Source organism: Scyliorhinus canicula, chromosome 17 (genome assembly GCF_902713615.1).
Source record: "Scyliorhinus canicula chromosome 17, sScyCan1.1, whole genome shotgun sequence".
NCBI classification, from domain to species: Eukaryota; Metazoa; Chordata; class Chondrichthyes; order Carcharhiniformes; family Scyliorhinidae; genus Scyliorhinus; species Scyliorhinus canicula.
This window is the reverse complement of record NC_052162.1, coordinates 31139443-31154711: the sequence shown is the minus strand read 5'-3', so window position 1 is coordinate 31154711 and position 15269 is coordinate 31139443. Positions and strand designations below refer to the sequence as shown.

At 45.6% G+C, this 15269-nt stretch overlaps 1 protein-coding gene across 1 annotated transcript in view; it reads left to right on the top strand.

The window, feature by feature from the left end:
* The first annotated feature begins 12926 nt into the window (after positions 1-12926).
* The window catches only part of LOC119952359 (gap junction alpha-3 protein-like), a 38187-nt gene continuing 35844 nt past the window's right edge, over positions 12927-15269 (top strand). Inside the window, exon 1 of the mRNA XM_038776051.1 lies at positions 12927-13271. The gene's annotated coding sequence lies outside the window, so the exon portion shown is untranslated. The remainder of the gene's footprint in view (positions 13272-15269) is intronic.

The following is a 15269-nucleotide window of genomic DNA, read 5'->3' as shown; positions in this document are numbered from 1 at the left end:
ACATTATGGGCCGGGATTCTCCGATCCCATGCCAGGTCAGAGAATCGGTGAGAATCGCGCCACGCCGCTCCGGCGCTGGGCTGCCAATTCTCCGGCACTCTCGCTGCCGCGCTGGTTGGGGACCATTGAAAGCCCCCCCCGCCGCGATTCTCCGGACTCGCCGGGCCGAGTGCCCGCAGAGTTCCGCCGAGTCCCGCCCGGCGTGGGTTGCGTATGGTCCCACCCAGCGGGACCTCGGAGTTCTGGCTGCGGGGGCCGTCCTGGTCAGGGGGGGCAGTGGGATCCGATTCCAGGGGGGCCTCCACCGTGGCCAGGCCCGCAATCGGGGCCTACCGATCGGCAGGCGGGCTAATTCCGGGGGTACCTTCGTTCCTCTGCGCCAGGCCTCTGTAGGGCTCCGTCATATTGCACTGGGGCCGGCGCGGAGACGGCAACCCACACGCATGCGCGGATCTGCGCTGGCCATGTAGCGCTGGCTTTCGAGCGCACGGCACTCCGGCGCTGTACTAGCCCCCGAAGAAGGGGTGAATGCCTGGGCCTGAAGGCCCTTTGGCGCCAGCGTCGCCATGGCCAGTTTTAACACCGGCGTCAACACTTGGCCGGGATTTCGGAGAATCCTGGCCATTGGTTAGGTTGGAAGAAACTTTTCCCTTTAGTAGAGGGGTCAATAACCACGGGGCATAGATTTAAGGTAATAGATTTATTTCTCGGGGCAGAAGATTGAGAGGGGATTTGAGGGAAAACATTTTCACCCGAGGGTGATGCCAATCTGGTACACACTGCCAGAAATGATGGCAGAGGCAGGAACCCTCACAACATTTAAGCGTTTAGCTGAATACTTCAAGCGCCATAGCAGACAAGGCTACAGACCAAGTGCTGAAAAATGAGATGAGAATGGATAGGTGCTTGATGGCTGGCACAGACACCACTGGCCAAAGGGCCCGGCTCTGTGCTGTAAAACTCTTTAACTATGATTCCCTATTTACCATCATAAAGCAATCTTACTGAGCTGTCTGAATGGGTAGACTGAGCAATTTAGAGTAAATTTGTGTTGAAATTTTGAATATTTGTGATATTGTGAACAATCACATTATGTTAATTATTCTCATGAATCTTTATCAAATTCACTGCCCGAGCTGAGATGAAAGCAATAAAGAAATTATGAGATACTTCGGTGAAAATTGAAGCTGTGCCAAAACGTCATCAGAAATGTGACAGGGAAGAATGTTGTCTCCCAAAGATGTCTGTCCAAATCCCAAGTTTAAGGCCACTAATTTAATAAAATGAAGTGCCTGAATTAGTAGAGATGCTATAATTGTACCTTCCCAATGATTCGTTAAAATCTTGGAACAATGCCAAGTGTAGGAGGTGCAAGCCAAAGACTGCAATCTGACAAGGTTCTTTAAAGTTGCTGCCACTTAGCAGGCCCAGAATCAATGACCATTTGATCTTCCAATTTTCATTGTCATTAAGTTCTTCTTTTGTACTGCCGCATGTGCAGGCCCAAAATGGCACCTACGCCTGGACTTAGCACATGTAGGTATTGGTGGGCTTATGAAGGGAATATAAGGCAAGTCTTCTAGGTTAGGCTGGTTACACATTCAGGCATGCCTCACAGCTATCTTCAGGTCACATTAATTGTGGTAACCTGGCAGCGACAAGGTGGAGGCTGTTGGACAAACAGAGTTTATTGACAACAAGGAACAATGGAACAGAGGCCACTGGCCTCTCATCTTTACTACATAGCTCCCCAATGTATTAAGCCCAGGAGGGGACTCCACCCTCTGGGTGATCACCCGCTCTCAGTCATAGAATTATAGAATCATAGAATTTACAGTACAGAAGGAGGCCATTCAGCCCATCGAGTCTGCACCGGTCCTTGGAAAGAGCATCCTACCCAGGCCCACATCTCCACCCTATCCCCATAACCCAGTAACCCCACCCAACACTAATGGCAATTGTGGACACTAAGGGCAATTTAGCATGCTCAATCCACCTAACCTGCACATCTTTGGACTGTGGGAGGAAACCGGAGCACCCGGAGGAAACCCACGCAGTCACGTGGAGAACGTGCAGACTCCACACAGACAGTGACCCAAGCCGGGAAGCCGGTTGGCCCGCCTCTGCTATACGACAATAATGCAGTCAGAACTTGCTGAACACAAGGCATGGAAACCCAGAGGCTGTTGATTCTAGTCTAAATTCTAATGCCGCTGCCTCCACTGACCAAATAAGAATTGAATTTATGGGCTACTTTATTCAAAACACACTAATATAGGCGGCACAGTAGTACAGTGGTTAACGCTGCTGCCTCACAGTGCCAGGAACCCAGTTCCATTCCGGCCTTGGGTGTCTGTGTGGAGTTTACACATTTTCCCCATGTCTGTGGAGGGTTTCCTCCAGGTTTTACGGTTTCCTCACATAGTCCAAAGATTTTGGCTATGCTAAATTGTCCCTTATTGTCCAATGAAGTGCAGGTTAGATGGGGTTGCAGGATAGAGCTGGAGGGTGGATCTAGATGGAGTGTTCTTACAGGTGGTCTGTGGAATCCGGTGGGCTGAATGTCCTTCTTCTGCACTGTAGGTACTCTATGAGGGCATTAGCCCACAAAATTATGAAGTGTTGGAATATGTGCTTTATTCTCTTCTTGATTAAACTTCCAAGCAATGAGAAAATCAAGAAGAGCTATCCCGGAACCACTTTCACACACTGTGTGGCTATCTACGATTTCATGGGACCGTTGGCAGCAGAATCTAGCTGGCCCAGGCATTACCATCTTTTGTTAGTCGGTACAGTTAAAATACTTATTGACCGTGGAAGAGTCCAAGAGGAGGGGAAGGACGTACAAATATTCTTTGTTTCAAAATGGTTTGTGCTGCACAATTTAATCCTTAAGCGAACCATTTTAATAACGTAAAGAGCTCACCAGGTGTTTTTGGTAAATTGAACAGCTTAAGGATGGGTGTTTCTAAAGTGCAGGAGAATGAAAATATCATGTCCAACACTGTGCTGACTGAGTTTAATGCTGATTATCAAAGACAGAAGAGTATCCAGGGAAAATATTAGAGATCTCTACCATAATATCCTACTTTCTTTGCACAAATTATGATACGTACCGATTTTGTCCACCTCAAAAAGAGTGAAACCTGTGAGGATTTAGAGTTCAGGGTCTTCAGGCCCTATTTCTAGTGTACAACTGATATAAACAAACCTTATAATGAGGAAAGAACAGATATTAAAGTCTTCAATGAATTGTCATCAGCGTGATTTCACCCATGAGGTATCCATATCTGCCTTTGCACTTGACATTTGATGAAGCAAGTTGATTCAGTGGCTGATGTTCCACAAATCTTTTGATCACAATGACCCCTGTCTGTGCCCGGCCAGATGATTTCCTGGAGTCAGGGTCAATCAAATTATTTTCTGCAGCTCCAGGGTTGTCTACCTCAGGTGGCGCAAGAGACATTACTCAATTTTCCCATCTTATCTGGGGCAATCGATTATTTGGTGATTAATGGAATAATTTATGGGCATTTTAAATATTAGCCAGCTCTGCAGCCACAGACAGCGAGTGTTCCTCCTGCTCAGTTTCCATGGCTTAAATGATAGGAAATACATTGTAGGATGTATTCCTGTCATTTCTAACGCACTATATCATGTCTGTCCAAATTTGGATGGAAATGTTGTGCACCCTTCACTTTTGTGAGAAAGTCACTTGGGGATAGGGAGTCATAAGAATATTTATGCAACAGATTTTTAAAGAATTAATTCATGAGATATTCATTGCCCATTTTGTCCACCTCAAAATGCCTTGAAAAGGTGGTAAGCAGTCCTTGTGCTGCAGGTAGACCAATGTGCTGTTAGGGAGGGAGTTCCTGGATTTTGACCCTGCAAATATATTTCCAAGTCAGAATGGTTTGTGACTGGAAGGGAAGTCAAAGGGGGTGGTGTTCCCATGCATCTGTTGCCATTGTTCTTCTAGGTGGCAGAGGTTGCAGGTTTGCAAGATGCTGTATAAGAAACTTTGGCGAGTTGCAGTAGATGTAGATGATGCACACTGCACCCACAGTGCCAAGTGTTTAAGGTGGTTAGTTGAGGTGCCAATCAAGTCCTGGATGGTGTCAAGCTTCTTGAGTGTCGTTGGAGCTGCACTCATGAAATGAAAATGAAAATCGCTTATTGTCACGAGTAGGCTTCAATGAAGTTACTGTGAAAAGCCCCTAGTCGCCACATTCCGGCGCCTGTCCGGGGAGGCTGGTACGGGAATCGAACCGTGCTGCTGGCCTGCTTGGTCTGCTTTAAAAGCCAGCGATTTAGCCCAGTGATACTTCAGGCAAGTATTACATCAGACTCCCAACTTGTGCCTTATAGATCGTGGCAAGGCTTTGCAAGTCAGGAGCTAAGGTTCTTGCCACAGAATTCCCAGCCTGTGACTTGCTCTTGTTGCCATAGTTTTTGTATGGCTGGTGTTGTCCAGTTTCTGGTCCATGGTGTCCTTCATGCTGCTGATAATAATAATCATCTTTATTGTCACAAGTAGGCCTATATTAACACTGCAATGAAGCTTCTGTGAAAAGTCCCTAGTCGTCAGTGATGGTTGGGGATTCAGCAATGCAATACTATTGAATGTCAAAAAAGATGGTTAGACTCTTTCTTGTATGGCTTATATAAAACCTTATAATCATAAAATAGTACAGAACAAAAGAAGGCCATTCAGTCCATCATTTCTGCATTGACTCTTTCAAAGGACAATCGAGTTAGTCTCACTGCACAGCTCTATTCCTAAATCTTTGCAATTGTTTCTCCTTTGAATATTTATCCAATTCCATTTTGAAGGCTACTATTGAATATGGAGCTACCATCCTATCAAGAAGTGCCTTCCAAATCCTAACCAGTCACTGCATAGAATTATTTGCCTTGTGTTGCCTCTGGTTCCTTTGCCAATCGCCTTAAATCAGCGTCAATGGTTATTGCCATTTCAGTCACTGAAAACAATTTAATTTAATTTACTCTGCGTAAACCCTTCATGATTTTGAAGGCATCTCTCGAATTGCCTCAGAGCTATTACTGCTGTAACCAGCTACTACATTCTAGCCATGGCACTGTAGTCCTTCATTCCTAAAGACATTCTAGCAAATCTCTTCTCTATCATTTCACAGAGTTACAGAATGCTACAGTGCAGAAGAGGCCCTTCGGCCCATTGAGTCTGCACCGATGCATGAAATACACCTGACCTGCTACCTAATCCCATTTGCCAGCACTTGGCCTAATTAAATTCACAAGTATATGCTTTTGACGATGGGTCAATGAGCAAAAGCAGCACATCATAGCCTATGCTCAGGGCTGGTGCAACCCCTCAGCTAACTAAGAAGTTGCCTGCAGTGGCAAAACTTGCAGAGGAGTGCAAAAAACAGAATTAACTATTTATGAAACTACATAAATAAACAAACAGGCTTCAGCAGTGGGCATGAAGTATCTAGATCTAAAGATGTACGTCGACATATCCTGACATACATATAGATTTCCATGTATTTACATTGCAGTCTTTCCCAAAATGTTATATTAGTCATTCTGTTTATACAGCAGTCTTACTAATTTGTACATCCACATGACTATTCCAAAACTGCGAACCAGTAAATAATACCAGAGAATGTAATTTAATCCAGCCCACTCTATTGTAATGATTATTGATTGTGTAAATTGTGCACAAAGTCATCTTGCAATTGTTGCAGGAATATACCACACATTATAATGTGTGTTTCTTCTAGTACATATCCTGTGGAAAGTGTAGAACATTGAGAACGTACAATCGGTATCAGAATATTCTCTTTTTTTCATGTAAAATAAATTGTTAATTCTAAATGCAGAATTTTTATTCATATTGATGCACTATATTTGATTTTCGAAAGTTAGCTGTGGGAGATGAGGGACGTTATATTCCATGATTGTAATACAGTCCAAAGATGTGCGGGGTAGGTGGATTGGCCATGCTAAATTGCCCGTAGTGTAAGGTTAATGTGGGGATTGTTGGGTTACCGGGTATATGGGTTACGTGGGTTTAAGTAGGGTGATCATTGCTCGGCACAACATCGAGGGCCGAAGGGCCTGTTCTGTGCTGTACTGTTCTATGTTCTATGTTCTATGTTCTATGTTCTTCAATTTAAAGCAAATAACATTTAATGAATAACGAATATAAATACTAATACGTTTGTTCGCTCTTCACAACTATAACTGATGATAAAGTAAATCAGAAGAAGTATTAACTATGTTTAATTACATGTGCCAACTAAGCTATATCGCTCTAACACTCTGCTATCTCGTCACTCCTGGTTCAAAGAGGCAGAAAGATCCTCTGAGTTCAGTTTATATACATGGATCTGATGCTGCCAACTAGTGCTTGTCTATCATTATGATTCAGTTGTTAACCATTTACATGCCACCAGATATACAGATCACTACAAGGGACACAAGGTTGAAAGTTTGCCTGGGGTGCCTATTACTCTTGCACTGACCCTGCCTGTGCTGAAAAAGCTGATCTCAATTTGATGGTGGAGGAAGCATTCCTGGGTTATGGAGCAACACTTAGCCATTCCGCTCTGCAGTGGCCTCTGCTACAAAGTGCATGAAGCTGTTATTAAGTGGGAAGAAACTGACCTTGGTATGAATGCCCCCTGAACTGGCAAAGCTGTCGCTATGGAAAATCAGATTTGGTCACTGGACAGGTGGAAGGCTGATACCCAAGATCAATCTCAGAATTAGTCAGTTCCTTCAGAGAAGCATGAAGAAATTGAAGGAAGAACTTGCAATGATTTTTGTCAGACAAATAGACCCAGATAAGATCACCATTGCGTTTCATCCCAGATGAGACAATTTACAATTGCATGAGAATTCAGCTGAATGAATCTCTTTAAAGGAAAACTGTGCTAATTGCTTTCAGCAAGTCTGTGATGAATAATTATGGAAAACATTCCTGCTGCCATTTTATGTTGGATAGGGGGAAAATAAATCTCACTACATGCTCTGCAAGTGAAGATGCATCCAATGAAACTGAAACAAAACAATGGCGGCTGAGCTTCCGCAAAGCAGATGGACCTTATTTACTAGTAGAAGATAGAAGGCGACAGGAGACATACCACAGCTTTCATGCCCTGAGACTTCAGTGGTTGTGTTCTGTCCTATAAATAGCATTCCACACTGGCAATACCACAATGTGGTAACCCAGACCACCCCCAGTTTGGAACGTTTGAATTTTCTGTTATTTTCAAAGAAATATACGTAACTGTTTTGGCATTTTAACTGAATAATAATATGTCTCTAATCCTATCATTTTGAAATGTTCCTATATTCATGAGATTCCTTCCTGAGTTTCTAACCTGAGCAATATAATTGGCTAAACCTTCATAAAGTAGGTCTACTGCCTTGTTAAAAGAGTTATTTCATGTAGAAAGTAACTGAACCATACAGAAAGCAGACATGCCACAGAATTATATCAGAGATTTTACAATTTACTGTGAATATATTAGAAAACAACTTACAGAGTTTCACTAAACAAATCCTTACAGAGTAGATGTTCAGATGTTCCTGGCATGGACTAAGCTCAGAACGTCAAAAAAGGTCTTCCATCTCTACCCGACACTGTCAGATCAGCCTCATCCACCACCCTCACCTTACTTTGCTGCTTTCATTTTCCAATTTTCCTTCATTTAGGACTTTAGGATAATCTGTATCACAAACTTGTAATTTCTACCTCCCATATTCTATTTTTCTGAAGATTCTCATTCTTCCAGTTCTTTGGATACTGCTTTCTCCGACTACCTCATCTAAGTACCCATTCCTGATGTGTCAACCTCAATAGCAAATGATGCCAGGCTATTCAACAACGGGGGAGTGACTCCTGATCTGGAGTTCATCTGTCACCTCCACACTTTTCTGCTGAAATAACTGGATAACAATGGGGAATAGGAACTGTGCCGATGGTGGAATGTTAGATTTCCCATATCCAACTTAGTTACAGGAGGTCTTGTGGCTGAATGAGTAGTGCCCCTGCCCCAAAGCCAGGAATTGGCAGCCTCAGGATCAGCAATTCCGGCCCCTACAGGGGGTCAGCACGGCACTTGAGCGGTTCACGCCGCTCCAGCTGCTGAGCCCGGCATAACTGGGCACCGCGGGATCCGCACACGTGCAGTGGCACCGTCACCAACGCACACATGTGCAGTGGCACCGTCACCAACGCGCACATGTGCAGTGGCACCGGCGCCAATGCTCACATGTGCAGTGGCACCGGCACCAATGCGCACATGTGCAGTGGCACCGGCACCAATGCGCACATGTGCAGTGGCACCGGCACCAATGCGCACATGTGCAGTGGCACCGGTGCCAATTCGCACATGTGCAGTGGCACCGGTGCCAATTCGCACATGCACAGTGGCTTCCTTTCAACACGCCGACCCCGACGCAACATGGCTCAGGACTACAGGAGCCGGCGCGGAGGAATGGAGGCCACCAGCCAGAGAGGCCGGCCCGCCGATCGGTGGGCCCTACTCGCAGGCCAGGCCGCATCGGAGGCCTCCCCTGGGGTCGACCCCCTTCGCCCCCACAGACCACCCCCGGACCCTTCAACGCCGTCTTGCCCGCTGAGAGCAGGTCTGGACAGCGCCAGCGGGACTCTGCATTTTTACAACGGCCGCTCGGCCCATCCCAGGCTGAGAATCGGCGGGCCGGCCACGTAGAGCAGCCCCCGACTGGCGACACGCCAACCATGCCAGCGCCAATGGCGCCAATTCTCCGCTCTGTGGAGAATCGCGTGCCGGTGTCCGGGCGGCATGGCGCGATTCGTGCCAGTCGCGTAGATTTCCCAGTCCGGCGCTGGGCTGACAGAATCCAGCCCAGGGATTTTGAGTACTGAGGACATTGTTAAGAGCAGCAAAAAAGAAGTTTGCAAAAAACATTGAAAGGAAAGTTGACTGAACAGGTGGAGATGCTCCAGGTTGCTCGGAGATTGAATAGAAGTCCAGATGTTAACAGCCAACAGCTAATATTAAAAGGGACCTAGGAACATTTCTAGGACATGGGCCAGTGGCATCAGTAGCCAGTCAGACATGAATGTCGGCAGTACATCGGACAATCCCATCTCACCCCCTGCTGAGTTGTGCAGAGGTGAGATTTTGTCTTATTCAAAATGAATCCACCTGCACTGCTAAGATCGGACCTCAACTGGTGTCTGGAGTGTTATCATGAGAAAGTGCTCAGTAAACAACTTTGAGAGGTGGTAAGCGAAATATTCACGTGTTATGTTTATTTGCTATTTTTGAATCAAACTGATATTTGAGCAGAAAAGCATGTTTAGCACTCCGAGAACACACAGATATGACAGACACCAAACCTTTCCTTGTATTGACCTGACTGACTGCTAAGAATAAAGTATATATTGAACTTACTGTTTTCACTTGATCGTTCACTGAATTTGCAGTATATATACCACAGTTGTTAAGTTAATCGCACATCAATGACACAAGACGTACTAGCAGCTCATGTCCAGCATGGTATCTATATTGGCAAAAGAGCAGACCAAAGTAGATTAAAACTGCTCACAAAATGCAGTCTCTATTTATATTTATAGAAAGAAAAAAAACCCTTAAATTTATAACATCTTTTTTTGACCTCAGGATGCACAAAGCATTTCACAACAACAACAATTGTTATAAGATCCTGAGGGGGTCTTCGCAGGGTTGATGTGGAGAGGATGTTCCCTCCTGTGGGAGATTTCAGAACTAGAGGCCAGTTTCAAAATAAGGGGTTGACCATTTAGGACAGAAGTTGGAGAAATGTTTTATCTCACAGGGTTGTGAGTCTTTGGAACTCTCTTCCACACAAGGTGTTGGAAGCAGAAACTTTGAATATTTTTGAATACAAAGCTAGATAGATTCATGATAAGCAAGGGGGTGAAAGATTATGGAGGTAGACGGGAATGTGGGGTTGAGATTACAATCAAATCAGCTATGATTTTATTGATTGGTTCAGCAGTCTGGAGGTGCTGAGCGGTCTGCCCCTGTCCCTAATTTGTATGTTTGTGTGTTTATGTGTAACAGCATTAACGTAGTAATACATCCCATTGCGATTTACAGAATGTTACATACATAATTTGATGCTAAGCCACATAAAAAGGTAGTAAGCTTGGTCAAAGGTTTTAAGGAGTGCCTTAAAGGGAGAAAAAGAGATAGAGATACAGAGATGTATCAGAGATTAGGGCATGAGCAGCTGAAGACATGGCCACCAATGGTGGAGCACTTAAAATGGCAGCAGTTTGGGGCAGCACGGTGGTGCAGTGGTTAGCACTGCTGCCTCCAGCAGCAAAGACCCGGGTTCGATCCTGGCCATGGATCACTGTCCATGTGGAGTTTGCACATTCTCCCCATGGCCGCGTGGGTTTCATTCCCACAAACCAAAGATGTGCGGGGTAGGTGGATTGACCACTTAATTGGAAAAAAAATAATTGGGTACTCTAAATTTAAAACATAATGGCAGATGTTCACGACGCACAAAGTAAAGCAGCACAGATATCTCAGAGGCTTTGTAGGGTGCTTGGTGGCCGGTGCAGACACAATGGGCTGGATTTTTGTGCTCTTAAGTTCCACGACTCCATGGCTGGAGGAGATTGCAGAGTTTGGGAGGGGTGAGTGTCTGAAAGGGTCTCCGAACAAGGGCGAAAATGTTAAAATCAAGGAGTTGCATAATTGGGAGCCTAGGCAGGTCGGTGGGCACAAGAGCAATGGGTGAACAAGGTTGAATGCCGCTTAGGATATGGGCAGCAGAGGTTTGAAAGTGTTTTGGAGTATTTTAGAAGTGTAGTCACTGGTGTAATATAGGTAATGCAGAACCAATTTGCCCAAGGCAATGTCCCATGAACAGCAATGAGATAATAACCAAATATTCTGCTTTTACAACAGGATGTCCGTTTGTATCACATAATAAAATGCCCCAAAGTGCTTCACAGGTATGTTTTCAAACAAATGTTGACATTTTAGATTTGACTGAGTGATTTAAATAAAACACCAAGATAAACGCCGGCACAGTCGCATAGTGGTTAGCACAATTGCTTCACAGCTCCAGATCCCAGGTTTGATTCCCGGCTTGGGTCACTGTCTGTGCAGAGTCTGCATGTTCTCCCCGTGGGTGCGTGGGTTTCCTCCCACAGTCCAAAGATGTGCAGGTTAGGTGGACTGGCCATGCTAAATTCCCCTTAGTGTCCACGATTGCCCTTAGTGTTGGGTGGGGTTGCTGTGTCGTGGGGATTGGTTCGAGGTGTGGACTTTGGTAGGGTGCCCATCGAGTCAGTGTGGACTCGATGGGCCGAGTGGCCTCTTTCATAGAACAGTACAGCACAGAACAGGCCCTTCGGCCCTCAATGTTGTGCCGAGCCATGATCACCCTACTCAAACCCACGTATACACCCTATACCCGTAACCCAACAACCCCCCCTTAACCTTACTTTTATTAGGACACTACGGGCAATTTAGCATGGCCAATCCACCTAACCCGCACATCTTTAGACTGTGGGAGGAAACCGGAGCACCCGGAGGAAACCCACGCACACAGGGGGAGGACGTGCAGACTCCACACAGACAGTGACCCAGCCGGGAATCGAACCTGGGACCCTGGAGCTGTGAAGCATTTATGCTAACCACCATGCTACCCTGCTGCCCTTTATGCACTGTAAATTCTATGACATTCCTCTATTCTATGAATATCGTGGTGGGACGTTATGTACATGGAGGAGGCAGGCAGAGTCTCCGTTTAATATCTTACCTGAAAGACAATGTGTGGAGATGCCGGTGTTGGACTGGGGTGAGCACAGTAAGAAGTCTTACAACACCAGGTTAAAGTCCAACAGGTTTGTTTCAAATCACTAGCTTTCGGAGCACAGCTCCTTCCCTCCATTCACCTGAGGAAGGAGCAGTGTTCCGAAAGCTAGTGTTTGAAACAAGCCTGTTGGACTTTAACCTGGTATTGTAAGACTTCTTACTGAAAGACAACAGCACCGTGCAATAAGTGCATTAATACTGTATTGGTGTGCCAGCATGGGTTAGGTGCTCAAGTCTCTGAGAAGGACTTGAACCAACAACCTGTAAAGTCAGAGACTAGAACATAACCACAGTCCACACATATAGATACAGATGATGCGGGAACATTCCAACAGTAATAATAATTCTATTTTTATTTCTTACCTATGGAGTGCCTTGCGGGTACTTTTATGAGCTCCTCGTTACATTATTGCAGGAGTCTAAACGGGACTTGAACGAAGTTCTGCAGATCCGCCTGTAGAGGTAATTAAAACAACACAAACCTCTCCTCGGCATCATCTCATTTTCTTCAAACTTTTCTCACTGAGCTCTGGCGGTTTATGTGTCACTTAATGAGGTTAATGCCTGGTTAGAACTCTCCCTGTCTATTTAAAGAGATGCTATTTATTGATAACAGTTAGACATACATCCCGAGTTAAATCTTGTACACCCTGGGCACGGGGGGGAGTGGAGGACATGATTTATTTAAGTATTTATTCTCAACTCCGGAGTACAATACAAAGGCAAAGCGGATTTCGTTGTGCGATTTTGGAGTGATTCTGTCCAGATGCTGCAGACTCGGATCTTTAACAAGTTATGTTAGTATTTGTAGCAGTCTCCCTAATCCCCAGCCAACACGGGGGGGGGGGGGGGGGGAGAGGAAACAGCCATTCGCGCCTCAGTCTGAAAAGAGAGTGTAACGTGGGCAGCCAGGAAGGCACAAGTCGAGCGAATTCCAGTTCTGGGAATGGTAAGGCTCAGTCCCACCCTGAAAGCATCGCGTTTATATTTAGAACTGGTCCCGAGCTGGGTGGACGGTATCATTGGCTGGCGACACCGTCACTCACTCACTTCCCAATTGAAGAGTTTGAGTCGCTTCAAAGACATCACTCAACAGAGCAAGCAGCTGGGCGTGAGTCTGCGATCGAACCTTTAAATGCTAAAATAAGGGCAGGGAGCAGATGTAACAGCGTTTCCTCGCCATTTACTCCCCTGCCTGGCTAATGTTCACCGTCTGCAGAACCCTTTTGGAAAGAAGGAGGCTTGTCCCTTTAAACGCGCCTTTCTGTTGAAGTTCAAGGACAAGCGAATCAATGAGGTTGGAGAAATAGTTGTCAAAAGTGGCCAGGAGGGGAGAGCGTCACCGACAAGACAAGAAGAGACTGCTGTGAGATCCATTCGCACTGATCAACACCATCCTCTGCTAGCAAGGTAACCACTGTGGTGAGGTCATCTCCTTTCTCTTTCCTAAGTGTCTGTCACTCAGCAACACAGCGAGGACATCTCGAACAGACATGACTACAGTCCAGGGCACACTTCATTATTTCATTCATTTAGCAAAGGAGATGTTAGGTGAAAGGAAATGGGGTTCACGGTCTGATACACGGGACTGGGTTTTTTAAAACTTAATTTACTGTGAAAATGTGCCTGGAAATCGCTTATTGTCACGAGTAGGCTTCAATTAAGTTACTGTGAAAAGCCCCTAGTCGCCACATTCCGGCACCTGTTCGGGGAGGCTGTTAGGGGAATCGAACCGTGCTGCTGGCCTGCCTTGGTCTGCTTTCAAACCCAGCGATTTAGCCCAGTGTGCTAAACAGCCCCTTGCCAATATAAACGATTTTTACAAGTGTTGCATAGTACCAGGATCTTTAAAAAACATGCGGAACTTTCACGCAGGTACCATTTCCTCCCAGTTTATGAGACAGGGTGAGTTAGAACTCTGCTATGACAGTATTAAAACTCCATCTAATCCACAGAATTCTGTTCCTGGAGCTTGAGTTTGACCATAAGTCAGGTTGATCGGCAAACCCTCTTGCTCCTGTCTGTGACGCTCTCCAATTTTTAAGTTCAGTGAACCTCACCCATGTGTCACAACTAGAGACTGGGCCAAATATTAGTTATTACTGAGTCCGACAACAGATGAGTAATCATTATTGGTCATTCTGAATTCTCCCTCTGTGTACCTGAACAGGTGCCGGAATGTGGCGATGAGGGGATTTTCACAGTAACTTCATTGCAATGTTAATGTAAGGCTACTTGTGACACTAATAAAGATTATTATTATTATTGCTGATTATTTATCTTGGAAATAATCGAGCTTGTCGTTTCCCCTCTCTGTTACTGGCTTCTCTCACCCTTTCTCCTCTTGTTCTCTATTGGGCAGCACGGTAGCACAAGTGGATAGCACTGTGGTTTCACAGCACACAGATCCCAGGTTCGATTCCCCGCTGGGTCACTGTCTGTGCAGAGTCTGCACATTCTCCCCGTGTGTGCGTGGGTTTCCTCCGGGTGCTCCGGTTTCCTCCCACAGTCCAAAGACGTGCAGGTCAGGTGGACTGACCTTGCTAAATTGCCTTTAGTGACCAAAAAGGTTAGGAGGGGTTATTGGATTACGAGGATAGGGTAGAAGTGGGTCGGTGCAGATTCGATGGGCCGAATGGCCTCCTTCTGCACTGTAAGTTCTATGTTCTACTTTCTATTCCATTGCTGTCACTCCATTGATGTCTTTCTCTTTAACCTGTTTCTGCTTCCCTTGTCATAACATTTTCTAGTTTTACCTCCCCCCTGTTTGTTTCTGTAACCATGGACAAGGAAAGCGGAGGCCCCAGCGCGGGTCAGTCAGGGAGTTAATGACAGAGGGAAGAATGTTAACTTAAAAAACAAGCAAGTTTGAGAGGGTGTACAGATTAAATTGTAAACAATCCTGAACCCCAAACCTAACCGGACTCCAACCGATCCACTTCTGTGTTCTACTCCAGACCAGCCAGTGACCATGAACAACCAGCCACTCCAAGGAGGTGAATTGGCACTTTAAATACTGCAATGAGACTGTGAGTCTAATCCCCATTTCGAATGTACAATGGAGAGGTGGCCTATACAGTCTCTGGAAACCTGGCAGCTAAATCCATTCGAGGAATCGTAGCATGGTTATAGCACAGAATGATCGTCCTGTGTGTGCGGATTTTCAACAGGAGCAACTCATCAAGTCCCACTATTCCATCCTTTCCTGCATTTCCTTTTCCTCTTCAGGTATTTCCCAATTTCCTGTTGAAAGCCCTGAATAGATTTGCTCCCATTGCACTCTCCAGCAGTCCATTCCAGATCCTAGCCACTCACTGTGTAAAAAACGCCTTCTCCGTGTGGCATCTTTCACCAAGCACCTTAAATTCTTGTTCTATTGTTGTCGATGATTCCACCAATGAATGGGCT